Source organism: Rhinoraja longicauda, chromosome 12 (assembly GCF_053455715.1).
Source record: "Rhinoraja longicauda isolate Sanriku21f chromosome 12, sRhiLon1.1, whole genome shotgun sequence".
NCBI classification, from domain to species: domain Eukaryota; kingdom Metazoa; phylum Chordata; class Chondrichthyes; order Rajiformes; family Arhynchobatidae; genus Rhinoraja; species Rhinoraja longicauda.
Genome location: NC_135964.1, coordinates 47602366 through 47614501, shown reverse-complemented (window position 1 = coordinate 47614501; position 12136 = coordinate 47602366). Strand labels below are relative to the sequence as shown.

At 48.0% G+C, this 12136-nt stretch overlaps 1 protein-coding gene across 17 annotated transcripts in view; it reads left to right on the top strand.

The window, feature by feature from the left end:
• The first annotated feature begins 4969 nt into the window (after window positions 1-4969).
• LOC144599000 (sodium/myo-inositol cotransporter-like) overlaps window positions 4970-12136 on the top strand; it is a 34687-nt gene continuing 27520 nt past the window's right edge. For all 17 annotated transcript variants that reach the window (XR_013547948.1, XR_013547947.1, XR_013547945.1 and 14 more), the window contains exon 1: window positions 4970-5215. The gene's annotated coding sequence lies outside the window, so the exon portion shown is untranslated. The remainder of the gene's footprint in view (window positions 5216-12136) is intronic.

The following is a 12136-nucleotide window of genomic DNA, read 5'->3' as shown; positions in this document are numbered from 1 at the left end:
AAATCTGCGTACATCTTTTTCTCGTTGCTTGTTTTTTAAATATATTTGTCCACGGTATATGATTTACCGTAGGACTGCAAGATTTGCTCCGTTTCTTTCAGAGGAAGTGGCATAATTACAGGCTGACAAGATTTGTAGGAATTAAAGGCAGCGGTTGTGTTGCTGCCTCACAGCGCCATAAACCCGGGTTCGATCCTGACCAAGGGTGCTGTCTGTATGGAGTTTGCATGTTCTCCTGGAGAAGGTTTGTAGATGAATCGTTTTTTGTAAATTGCACCCAGTGTGTAGGATGCGAGGGTGAGACTACATAGAACTAGGGATAGACACAAAAAGCTGAAGTAATTCAGTGGGACAGGCAGCATCTCTGGAGAGAAGGAATGGGTGACGTTTCGGGTCGAGATCCTTCTTCAGACTGGTTAGGGATAAGGGAAACGATAGCCTCCTCTTAAATGTCACTAAAACGAAGGAGCTGATTGTGGACTTCAGAAGGGCTAAACATCCAAGGACGTACACGCCACTGGAGATAAATGGGTCTACAGTGGTTAGGGTGAGCAGTTTTAAATACTTGGGAGTCAGCATCACAGAGGATCTGACGTGGGCAACGCACATTGCCGCACTGGTGGGTAAGGCAAAGCAGCGCCTTTACCACCTCAGACAACTGAGGAAATTCAGAGTGTCTCTGAGGATCCTTCATTGCTTCTACTCTGGGGCTGTAGAGAGCATCCTGTCCGGCAACATTACAGTCTGGTTTGGGAACAGCACTGCCCAGGACAGGATGGCCCTGCAGAGAGTAGTACGTTCGGCAGAACGCACCATGGGAACTACACTCGTCCCCCTGCAGGACCTATACATCAGGAGGTGCAGATCCAGAGCAAGCAAGATCATGAGGGACCCCTGCCACCCCAGTAACGGACTGTTCCAGATGCTACGATCAGGCAAATGCCTCCGCTGTCACGCTGTGAAAACGGAGAGGATGAGACGGAGTTTCTTCCCACAGGCCATCAGGACTGTCAACTTGTATAACTCCAGAGACTAAATTTTTGTCTACACTATTTATTTTTAGTAACTTATTAACTTATTATATGCTGTAACTGTAATTCTTTTGTGCACAATCCGCAGGCATTGCCACTTTCATTTCACTGCACATCGTGTATGTGTATGTGACAAATAAATTTGACTTGACTTGAGATATAGGCGATGATGTGGAGAGATAAAGAACAATGAGTGAAATATATGCAAAAATGTAACGACGATAAAGGAAACAGGCCATTGCTAGCTGTTTGTCGGATGAAAACGAGAAGCTGGTGCGATTTGGGTGGAGGAAGGATAGAGAGAGAGGGAATGCCGGGGTTACAGGAACTCAACATGCACGCTATTCATCCAGGAACACTTCACATACTGCCACTGGACCTTTCTAAAAGGATTGGTGCGGCTCAGAGAATAGACATAATCCTTAAAAGAGTAAGAGTCTCACAGTGACAATTGTTATGTAAGCTAATTAACTTTACAAATGTATCTGAATCACCCAGTACTTTGCTGCATTAAATATACTCTGCAATTAGGCTTTCACAGCCATTGATGGTAATGAGTTCCATAGATTCATCAACCCCTGGTTATTGTTTTTCACCCCAGTCTGAAAGGCCAAACTCTTATTTTAATCTTTGACCTTTGGTTCTAGCCACAGCAGTCGAAACATTAATTTTGCATCTACCCTGTCAAGCTCTTTGCAGGCATGTATGTTTCAATAAGATCACCTTTCATTTTTAACTCAGTACAGGCCTACTTTCCCAACTTTCCCACAAATATTAGGACCCACCATCCTCAATATGGAGAGTTTTCATTGTGCTCACTGTATTGCAAGTAGATCATTCCATATGGAGACTAGACATACACCATATTCCAGAATTCTATAGTTGGAGCAAGACGGCAGTCATAAGCGATAGGAGCAGAATTAGGCCATTCAGCCCATCAAGTCTACTCCGCCATTCAACCATGGCTGATCTATCTCTCCCTCCTAACCCCATTCTCCTGCCTTCTCCCCATAACCCCTGACACCCGTACTAATCAAGAATCTATCTATCTGTGCCTGTAAAATATCAATTGACTTGGCCTCCACAGCCTTCTGTGACAAGTAATTCCACGGATTCAACACCCTCCATGTTGAATACCATTGTATTCAAATCCTCTTGCAAAAGCACACAATTTGCTGAACGTGCACATTAACTTCAAGTGAATTATGCACAAGGACATCCAGTTAACGGTATTAAATTAGGTTGGAATGTCAGTACTGAGGAGGATGTAAAAGACTTCAGAGGATAGAGGCAAGATGGGTGAGTGGGGGAAATCCAGGAAAATAGCATAAAACAGATGAGCAGTTTTGATGAACAGCAGGTTGCAACGTAGTTGCTATTTATTACGTACTTATATCCTTATGAAAACGAACTCTGTGTAATCTCTCACCATTAAAAATGTCTGCCTTTCAATTAGTATTACAAAAATGAATGGCCTACATTTTCCCTCATCATGTTCCACCTCCCATGTCCTTGTCCATTTGTCATCCTGTATCTCACTAAAGCTTCTCTGCATCCTCCCCACATCCCACTTATGTTCTATCTTTGTATCATCAGCAAACTTGGATATTTCGTTTTTATTTTAGTTTAGAGTTACACCACGGAAACAGGCCCTTTCGCCGAGTCCGCGCTGACCAGCGATCCCCGCATATTAACACTATCCTACACACACTAGGGACAATTTTATATTTATACCAAGCCAATTAACCTGCAAACCTGTACGTCTTTTTGGAGTGTGGGAGGAAACCGAAGATCACGGAGAAACCCCACGCGGGTCAAGGGGAGAGAACGTACAAACTCCGTACAGACAACACCCATAGTCGGGATCGAACCCGCGTCCCTGGCGCTGCAAGGCAGCAACTCTACCGCTGAGCCACCGCCGCTGAGTTACTCCAGCATTCTGTGTCTATCTGTCTCCAAGGAGCTGCATATGCAGGTTTAAGTCGAAGATAGACTCAAAATGCTGGAGTAACTCAGAGGGTCCGGCAGCATCTCTGGAGGGAAGGAATAGAAGACGTTTCGGGTCGAGACCCTTCTTCATTCTATCCTATCTCCATCTCAGGAAAAGATGCAGGGCTCTCTGCACGAACGTCCCCCCACCTCTCTCTGTTGTGCAGTTCTATCTGCACGGATACTCCCCCTCTCCTTTCCCTGCCCAAGGTGCTATACTATCTGCAAGGTACTGCTCTCACTGCACAGATACCACCCCCCCCCCCCCCCCACGTCTCTCTCTCTCTCTCTCTCTCCAAGGGGAGGATGCTGCATCATCTGCACGGATGCCACATCTCTCTGCCCACGGTGCTGACTGTGTTGTTTGCAAAGATGCCCAGGGTAGACACAATAAGCCGGAGTAACTCTGCGGCTCAGGCAGCATCTCTGGAGAGAAGGAATGTGTGACGTTTGGGGGTCTCGACCCGAAACGTCACCAATTCCTTCTCTCCTGAGATGCTGCCTGACCCCCTGAGTTACTCCAGCTTTTTATGTCTACCTTTGACTTTAACCAGCATCCAGTTTTTTTCCCTACACTCTCCGCCCAGGGTGCTGTGTTGTTTGCACGGATGCCCCTAACTCTGTGCCCAAGGTGCTGTGTTGTTTGCACGGATGCCCCTAACTCTGTGCCCAAGGTGCTGTGTTGTTTGCCCTGGTCCCATCTCTCTGCCCAGGGTGCTGTGTTGTTTGCACGGATGCCCCTATCTCTGTGCCCAGGGTGCTGTGTTGTTTGCACGGATGCCCCCATCTCTGTGCCCACGGTGCTGTGCTGTTTGCACGGATGCCCCTATCTTTGTGCCCAGGGTGCTGTGCTGTTTGCACGGATGCCCCTATCTCTGTGCCCACGGTGCTGTGCTGTTTGCACGGATGCCCCTATCTCAGTGCCCACGGTGCTGTGCTGTTTGCACGGATGCCCCTATCTCAGTGCCCACGGTGCTGTGCTGTTTGCACGGATGCCCCTATCTCAGTGCCCACGGTGCTGTGCTGTTTGCACGGATGCCCCTATCTCAGTGCCCACGGTGCTGTGCTGTTTGCACGGATGCCCTATCTCAGTGCCCACGGTGCTGTGCTGTTTGCACGGATGCCCCTATCTCTGTGCCCAGGGTGCTGTGTGGTTTGCACGGATGCCCCTATCTTTGTGCCCAGGGTGCTGTGCTGTTTGCACGGATGCCCCTATCTTTGTGCCCAGGGTGCTGTGTGGTTTGCACGGATGCCCCTATCTCTGTGCCCAGGGTGCTGTGCTGTTTGCACGGATGCCCTCACCTCTCTGGTTCTCTGCCCTGGGTGCTATGCTGTGCTGTTTGCACGGATGCCCCTATGTCTGTGCCCACGGTGCTGTGTTGTTTGCCCGGATGCCCCCATCTCTCTGGTTCTCTGCCCTGGGTGATATGCTGTTGTTTGCACGGATGCCCCATCTCTCTGCCCAGGGTGCTGTGTTATTTGCCCGGATGCCCCATCTCTCTGATGCTCTGCCCTGGGTGCGATGCTACGAGATGTGATGCCCCGCCATGACCTCTCTTGTCTCTGTGCCCAGGGTGCTATGCTGTGGTGCGCGGATAGCCCCCATCTTTCTGGTTCTCTGCCCTGGGTGCGATGCTACGTACGGGATGGGATGCCCCGCCATGATCTCTCTTGTCTCCGTGGCCTGGCTGGCTCTGACTGCGCCGCCCACCCACCCACATTCTGGAAGCTTCAGCCCGGAGACTGCGGGGGGAAGGGGGGGGGGGGGGGGGCGCGGCGGCGGTTGGCGATGACGGACATCCTGAACGACCAATGGGAACCCAGCTTCGCCCGGCCCGCGCTCTGACGGACGCGGCTTCTCGCCAATGGGAGGCGAGGCCCCGCCTCCCTCCGCTGCCCATTGGCCGGATGATGTCCCGCCCCTCCCCAGGCAGGGTCAGGCATGGCCGCCGCCCCCTTCTCTACCCAGTCTGCGTGTTGATGTTTTTGTGAGGGTTGTGCGTTCGCGCTCTCTCTATCTCTATCTATCTCTATCTATCTCTATCTCTCAGTGTGTGAGTGTGGTTTTTCTTTGGGCGCTGCATCCGTCAACGGTTTTTTTCTCCCCCCCCCCCCCCACCGTCACCACCGTATTGCAAGCAGCTGAGGAAAAAGGGGGGGAAAAAAGAGGGAAGATCCCGCGGCTTTAGTGGCGGGTGAGTAAAACAAGTTTTTTTTTTATAAAAAAAAACCTCGAGGGGAACGAACTGTTTGGACATGAGGAGGCTGGCGGCGGTGATGGAGAGAGGAGAGAAGAGAAGGTGGAGGAGAGAGGGAGGGGGAGATCATGACAATGCCCTCCTCATGTCGGGAAGCAAAAAAAAACAAACAAGATAAACAATTCTCAGATAAACGATCGTGTCGACCTTCGAGAGCCTGGCTGCGCCACCGCCGACAACATGTTCCTTCCCCCCCCCCCCCCTTCTCATATCCTCCCCCGTGCATGTTTATTATTCTCGTGCTCTGAATCCGATGGAAATCGTGGCCGTTACCAGATCCTAATGTCTATAACTCATTTGAATTTTTTTTTCTTTCACCCCCATTCATTTTACCCTCCCTCCTCCTCCTCCTCCAAACCGTCTCTCCCCCCCCCCTTCAGTTTCCTCACAGCTTTTCCTACCTTTTTTCTTTTTTCTTTAAAAAAAAAAAATCTTTTTCATCACTCCCCCCCCCCCCCCCCCCTTCCTTTCAGGTACGAGGCGGGATATTTTCTCCCTCAGCCGCCCGTGGCTTCCATCGCTCTCGACGATTCCCTTCTCGACATATTCTTTCCCCCCCCCCCCCGGCCGATTCTCCATTGTTCTCGGCGACGGACGCGCCATCGGCGCTTGGTGGAGGGGAGTCCCTCTCTCCTCTTCCTGCATCCCCCTCCTCCTCCATCCCCTCATACATCTTCTCCCTCTCCCTCCCTCTCATCGTTCCTTCCCCGTGTCCCTCTCTCTCCCCCCGTCTCTCTCTCCCCCCGTCTCTCTCTTCCCCCCCCCCCCCGTCTCTCCCCCCGTGTCTCTCTCTCCTCCCCCCATCCCTCTCTCCCCCATTCCTTCCTCCCTCCCTCTGTCTTCCCCTCTCCCTCCATCTCATCATCATGCCTCCCACTTCCTCCCCCGCCATCTTTCTCTCGCCCACTTGGGGCAGGCAATGGACACACTGCCAGAGCGAGCGGCTGAGTTGATCCAGTAGCACAGGCACCTGGTGGTCATTGGTCACCAGCCGCTGGTGGCCACGGCGGTTGTGGTCCAGTGGGCACGGGGGTGGGCGTCCAGTGGCACGGGGCACTGGGGGGGATTCACTGGGCACGGGAGGGGGGGGTCACTGGGGCATTAAGGTCAGGGTGTGCGTCCCAGTGGCACTGGGCACTGGGGGGGATTCACTGGGCACGGGGTCACTGGGGCATTAAGGTCAGGGTGTGCGTCCCAGTGGCACTGGGTACCAAGGCAGTGCATACGTCCAGTGGGACGAGGCACCGGGGGCAGCGCGGGCGTCCAGAGGTCTCCTGGTAACAACGCGGGTTCCAGCGGCGCGAGGCACTGGCAACAGCGCGGCGTCCAGTTTGGGGGGGGGGGCGGGTGGGAGGATTGCTCCGCGAGCGAACGGGATCTCCAAGCACTGGCAGGGAAATCGTAGCACTGGGACAGCGCAGGCAGTAGGGACACTGGAGCCAGCGCGGGGTCGTAGTGAGCGGTTGTAAACACTAACAAGGAAGCCCATCCTGCCATCTGTTGGCCACCTGCCTGTCACTGCCGCCAAGGAGAGGACCGTTTTTGTAGGACTGGTTACTGATGGGGACAAGAAGCTGCACCAGTGCTCTATTCGGGGGAAAATCTAGCAAAAGCGTGATGTTTCCCCTGAGTTATATCATTGTCCCGTATTGTATTAAACTATTTTTGCTCCCGGTCCTCTAGTTGTCATTTCTTAAATGATTTGAAAGCATCGTAATAAATATTACCCGAATGCAATAAAGTTGTAAAATGTTTTCACTAGATTCTGTTGAATCTCGAATGCATAGAAAAGCACATTATTCTGGTTTCAGAAGAAGTGCACAGTTTTGGTAGACATGCATCAATGCTGAAATGTCATCTTTATGAGAATCATAATAATGAAACTGAATAAAAACATTGAGTGAGGGGAAGAATTGGTTTGGGCACATCATTACAATGTATGTGAGAATAAACTTATTATTCTCTGTTCTCATACCTGTTGTTCAGTCACACTGATCTGTACCTCGTCCAATTTCACCCACTTTTTTTCTCCAATGTTTTGGAAGGTTGCATATATCAATCTTTAGGAAAAGCACAGTTAGCATGGAAGCATAACCAAACCATACATGCTGGAATTTGAAATAAGGCCAAAAAAAAAGGCTAGAAATATTGAGTACGTCAGTATACATGGCAAGGAAAAGAGGAAATCTATCAGTACAATAATCCTTCAGAACTGGAAAAAGAACAAAAAAATAGCATGATTTAAGCTACAGAGGGCGAAGTGGGAAGAAGAGAACAAAGGGAATGTGCAAGGGTTTCCCTAAGCTTCCAGTTGACTGTCCCCCCTACACCCACTCCTTTTATGTTTGAACTTCAACACATACAATTATAGGTCTAGGTTTATTAGTGTCACATGTAACAAGCAGGTCGGACACATCTTATTCTATTGAGGCACATTGTAGTCTTTGGGACTTGCAACTGACTCCAACTGTTTCAGTTCCGACTTGTGTCAAAACCACCTGTTCTGATGGAAGGCCTTTCATCTGTCACACTAACTAATTCCAGCACTCATTTATTGCAGATTTGCAGCGGTTACTATGGTCTGCTTCTCTGCTTTTACAGAAGCCAATTACCCTACAAACCAGTAGTGTAGGAAAGAACTGCAGATGCTGGTTTAAACCGGTATGTCTTTGGAGTGTGGGAAGAAACCGGAGGATCCGGAGAAAGCCCACACAGTCACAGGGAGAACGTACAAACTCCATACAGACAGCACCCGTAGTCAGGATCGAACTGGGATCTCTGGCGCTGTAAGGCAGCAACTCTACCACTGTGGCATCACAGCTGGCAAGAGTAAATCTGGACAGTCTTGGTCTCCACTCTATTGTAGACAATAGACAATAGGTGCAGGAGTAGGCCATTCAGCCCTTCGAGCCAGCACCGCCATTCAATGCGATCATGGCTGATCACTCTCAATCAGTACCCCGTTCCTGCCTTCTCCCCATATCCCCTCACTCCGCTATCCTTAAGAGCTCTATCCAGCTCTCTCTTGAAAGCATCCAACGAACTGGCCTCCACTGCCTTCTGAGGCAGAGAATTCCACAACTTCACCACCCTCTGACTGAAAAAGTTCTTCCTCATCTCCGTTCTAAATGGCCTACCCCTTATTCTTAAACTGTGGCCCCTTGTTCTGGACTCCCCCATCATTGGGAACATGTTATCTGCCTCTAATGTGTCCAATCCCCTAATTATCTTATATGTTTCAATAAGATCCCCCCTCATCCTTCTAAATTCCAGTGTATACAAGCCCAATCGCTCCAGCCTTTCAACATACGACAGTCCCGCCATTCCGGGAATTAACCTAGTGAACCTACGCTGCACGCCCTCCATAGCAAGAATATCCTTCCTCAAATTTGGAGACCAAAACTGCACACAGTACTCGAGGTGCGGTCTCACCAGGGCCCGGTACAACTGTAGAAGGACCTCTTTGCTCCTATACTCAACTCCTCTTGTTACGAAGGCCAACATTCCATTGGCTTTCTTCACTGCCTGCTGTACCTGCATGCTTCCTTTCATTGACTGATGCACTAGGACACCCAGATCTCGTTGAACTCCCCCTCCTCCTAACTTGACACCATTCAGATTATAATCTGCCTTTCTATTCTTACTTCCAAAGTGAATAACCTCACACTTATCTACATTAAACTGCATCTGCCATGTATCTGCCCACTCACACAACCTGTCCAAGTCACCCTGCAGCCTTATTGCATCTTCCTCACAATTCACACTACCCCCCAACTTAGTATCATCTGCAAATTTGCTAATGGTACTTTTAATCCCTTCGTCTAAGTCATTAATGTATATCGTAAATAGCTGGGGTCCCAGCACCGAACCTTGCGGTACCCCACTGGTCACTGCCTGCCATTCCGAAAGGGACCCATTTATCCCCACTCTTTGCTTTCTGTCTGTCAACCAATTTTCTATCCATGTCAGTACCCTACCCCCAATACCATGTGCCCTAATTTTGCCCACTAATCTCCTATGTGGGACCTTGTCGAAGGCTTTCTGAAAGTCGAGGTACACCACATGCACTGACTCTCCCTTGTCAATTTTCCTAGTTACATCCTCAAAAAATTCCAGTAGATTTGTCAAGCATGATTTCCCCTTCGTAAATCCATGCTGACTCGGAATGATCCCGTTACTGCTATCCAAATGCTCAGCAATTTCGTCTTTTATAATTGACTCCAGCATCTTCCCCACCACTGATGTCAGACTAACTGGTCTATAATTACCCGTTTTCTCTCTCCCTCCTTTCTTAAAAAGTGGGATAACATTTGCTCCAATCCACAGGAACTGATCCTGAATCTATAGAACATTGAAAAATGATCTCCAATGCTTCCACTATTTCTAGAGCCACCTCCTTAAGTACTCTGGGATGCAGACCATCAGGCCCTGGGGATTTATCAGCCTTCAGTCCCATCAGTCTACCCAAAACCACTTCCTGCCTAATGTGGATTTCCTTCAGTTCCTCCATCACCCTAGGTTCTCCGGCCCCTAGAACATTTGGGAGATTGTGTGTATCTTCCTCAGTGAAGACAGATCCAAAGTAACGGTTTAACTCGTCTGCCATTTCTTTGTTCCCCATAATAAATTCCCCTGCTTCTGTCTTCAAGGGACCCACATTTGCCTTGACTATTTTTTTCCTCTTCACGTACCTAAAAAAACTTTTGCTATCCTCCTTTATATTATTGGCTAGTTTACCCTCGTACCTCATCTTTTCTCCCCGTATTGCCTTTTTAGTTAACTTTTGTTGCTCTTTAAAAGAGTCCCAATCCTCTGTCTTCCCACTCTTCTTTGCTATGTTATACTTCCTCTCCTTAATTTTTATGCTGTCCCTGACTTCCCTCGTCAGCCACAGGTGTCTCTTACTCCCCTTAGAGTCTTTCCACCTCTTTGGAATAAATTGATCCTGCAACCTCTGCATTATTCCCAGGAATACCTGCCATTGCTGTTCTACCGTCTTCCCTGCTAGGGCCTCCTTCCAATCAATTTTGGCCAGCTCCTGCCTCATGCCTCTGTAATCCCCTTTGCTATACTGTAATACCGACACTTCCGATTTTCCCTTCTGCCTTTCCATTTGCAGAGTAAAACTTATCATGTTGTGATCACTGCCTCCTAATGGCTCTTTTACCTCTAGTCCCCTTATCAGATCAGGATCATTACACAAGATCACAAGTAGATATTGACTTTATTCTTTCCATCCCCCCACCCCTCAAAAATAAAAGCACTTTGATATGCTTGTTTTCTAGCTTTTCCAGTTCTGATGAACCATTAACAGTTTCTCTCTCCACGGTTGCTGCCTAATCTGTTAAGCACCTACAACATCTTTACTTGTATTTGCAGATGGTCAGTATAGTTTTGTTAAAGGAAACATTGAAAAGTATGAGGCATTTGTCCCTTGAAGCCTGATCTGTCATTCAATAGGGTTATGGTTGATCCTACTCCTACTGTCTCCATATTCCTTAACTTTCGTGTCTAGAAATCCATACAACTTTTTTAATAGATTCATTAACTGGCCTTCACAGTATTTTGAGGTAGATTATTCAATAAATTCACTGCTACCTGTGTGAACAAGTTTCACCCAACTTAAGTCCAATATACCCTGTATACTGATTTCCCCCCCACCCCCCTCCCCAAAGTTCTAATCGCTAGGTCGCAGAAAGTTATCACATTACAAAGTGTGAGAGAAGATTTGCAAGATTTATAAGATTGTTGAATAAAGTGGAGAGGGGGGTATTTTTTTGAGCAGAGAGGTTAGTAGTTTATGGGGACATTGATTGGAAAAGAATTCAGTGGGAATTGAGGGAAAAATTGCACACAGTAAAAAGATACTAGGAAAGGTATATGGGACACCTATAGTGACTATGACTCATAGTGCTACAAAGCAACAGTTGGGAGGTGGAATTATATTGGATAGTGTTTCTTTAGGCTGGCGCGGCATTGTGTGCTATTATTTTCTTCCATTCTGTGTACATATCCTTTGTTTTCTTAGCAAAGATTAACAAAATATTCTATTAACTCAGTAGATACTTTTGTTTTATTTGTTTTGTTTTTAGCCTTGTTCTAATAGAGTGCTAATTTACCCTTCTTATCCTCTGTTTAAATAGTTTGTTTTTGCCCTCCAGTTTAGGTTAAGAACATCCTGTCTATAAAACCTCAAATGTTTCACTAACCTAAAATCTTGATGCCATAATTTCTATACCTTCGTCTGATGTTAGTAGTGCTAATTTTAAAAAATGTAATCCATGCCATAACTCTTAAAGTCACAGAGAAATACTGCACAGAAAGAAGCCTTTCAGTCCACCAAATCCCTGCCAACCATCAAGCACCCATTCACACTAACCTACCGATAGTAATCTTAATTTATTATTCTCCCCGGACTCTCATCAACTCTCCCCTAAATCTACCATTCACCTATACATGAGAGGCAATTTGCAGCGATCAATTAACCTACCAACCTGCATGTCTTGGGAACACAATGGCGCTGCAGATAGTGGAGCTGTCTCAAATGGGTTTAACTTTGACTGACAGTCTTATCTGCATGGATTGGATGGGTTTATAGACAATAGGTGCAGGAGTAGGCCATTCGGCCCTTTGAGCCAGCACCACCATTCAATGTGATCATGGCTGATCATTCTCAATCAGTACCCCGTTCCTGCCTTCTCCCCATACCCCCTGACTCCGCTATCCTTAAGAGCTTTATCTAGCTCTCTCTTGAATGCATTCAGAGAATTGGCCTCCACTGCCTTCTGAGGCAGTGAATTCCACAGATTTACAACTCTCTGACAAAAGGTTTTTCCACATCTCTGTTCTAAATGGCCT